Genomic DNA, 2,306 nt, shown 5'->3' with positions numbered 1-2,306 from the left:
GAACAAAGTACCCACAAATTACCACATAGGTGGTAATCCATTAAGTACGGAAAAAATAATCAGAGACCTGGGGACCCAAGTTGACAGTGACCTCTCATTTGACACCCACGTCGTCAAAGTGGTTAGAAAGACCTTCTACCTTGCCCACCCTATCATGAAGGGATTCACATCCAGATCAAAGGATGTAATTGTACCCTTATATTCCTCCCTTATCAGGCCTATGATTGAGTACAATGCCCCATTTGGTATGTACCTCACCCGGCACCTGCAGCAGCTGGAGAGATCCCAAAAGTACCTTACCAAGAGGATCAAGGGTCTCCAGCATATGTCATATGCTGCCAGACTGAAAAAGCTCCAGTTCTATTCAGTAGCATACCGCCTGCTCAGAGGTGATCTGTGCCTTACGTACAAGGCCATGTCCAATTCAGAATTAATGGACATGCTCCACCTCAAAAAATCCAAATCCATCAGAGCCACGAAAGCTAAAGATCTAAACCTCATCACAGATATGAATAGGACATGCTGGAGGGACAGATTCATAACCCAGAGGCTTCCCGCACTCTGGAACAGGATACCTGTCCATGTTAGGCAGAGCCCCTCACTGACTCTCTTCAAGAGAAATCTGGATGAATGGATGGGTGATCGTAAGTTTACCCCGGGGGTCATCTCTATGTCATTGCTAGATAGAGGCACAGTAAACTAAATTTAATTTAAACTGTACACTTTTGTATCATTACATGGGGTGGCGAAAGCCACATCCACTTTGGCTAGGCTTATAAATGCCCTAGGGCAGATAGCCTAGTACTATACTATGAAACTATACTATAATACAGTACAGGCTTACTGCCATCTTATCCCCTATAACCAAAGTATTAGAAAAATGTGTACATGAACAACTACTGGACCACTGTATAAAACCATTTAATTTTTCCAAGTCAACATTTTTATTTTTTTTTCCCTAGGCCACAACGCTGAAATTGCCTTGCTTAATCTCCTAAATACAGTTAATCAACAATGTAACTAAGGTCATCTAGTAAACAACTAATTTCTGGACCTGTCAAAAGCTTTTGACCCAGTGTCTTATCTACTCCTTGCAAGGCTAGCCAGTATAGGTTTAAGGAAAACATTATGGATTTTTTTAAGAACTATTTCTGTGATATATTTAAAGACTAATAATGGCAAAACACATAGTCCATATATAGTACAATCCCTGGGAGTGTTCCACAAGGATCGATTCTAGGTCCTTTACTAAGGAGTTATTGCACACCACTGAAAACTGAATAACCAAGTTCTATTTATTACAAAATCAAAACAAAAGATGAGAATCTTCTCAAAAACGTACACATTTTAAAATCTGTATTTTTTATTTACTGTACTTCCATATGTTTGTAGTATGTGTTTGCATCTTATTATTATCTGTTTTATCTATATGTATTTTGATTGTTTTTTTTTATTACTATCTGCATGGCCCAGGTGGCTGAAAAGGATCCTTGGACCTGTTCACTTACTTGGTTAAGAAACATGAAAGAATGTCACAATAAAACATTACAATGGAACAAGCTTTTCACTCCAAGTTATTAAGAGTTATCATAGATAACTGCTTGATATCTGATTATCACATTGACCATATCGTATCAAAGAAAAACATAAAACTCATAAATCTAAATCATGCATACAAGAACAAGCAAAGGTATCAGTAGATAGACCCCGGGATTCATGAACCTTGCACCAGGCGCCCGCATAGAGTCGGCGTTATAAAGCCAAATATGGCCACCGAGCGATTCAGGTATGAACCAATCCCACGTGCACTACCGGCGTCGGTCTCGCCCCCGGCGTAGGTATGCTAAACACACTGTGTGCGGTATTGCACCATGCAAATGAAGGCAAATAGTGATCCACGAAGTTGGGCAGGCGTAGTGTAAGGGCACGGCAATGTAAACCAAAAAAAAACGGTTTACATTTACCCAAACATGACCAAGGAGTAATGGAAGGCTGTCAACGTCAGGTATCATACAGGTGCAATATGCCAATGGCGAAGGCACCGAGAATGTCAAAGAAACATGCACAAACTGTAAATAATGACATAAATGTTATGTACGCAGAAACCACAGCAGAACCCCCGGATATGTGCACAGAAGGTGCAAAACAATTAAATAATATGAGAATGTCCTAAAAGAGCAGTATAATACACATCAGATGCACAGCCACCACACACACCATAGTATGTATGGAAAGCCTCAACCCCAGCGCAAGGGTTGTCAAGGAGTGGCGGCAGTGTTGGCGCCGTAACCATGTAAAATTTGTAG

Source organism: Protopterus annectens, chromosome 2.part2 (genome assembly GCF_019279795.1).
Source record: "Protopterus annectens isolate FY-2018-M chromosome 2.part2, PAN1.0, whole genome shotgun sequence".
NCBI classification, from domain to species: domain Eukaryota; kingdom Metazoa; phylum Chordata; order Ceratodontiformes; family Protopteridae; genus Protopterus; species Protopterus annectens.
Note: the sequence above shows the minus strand (reverse complement) of the source record.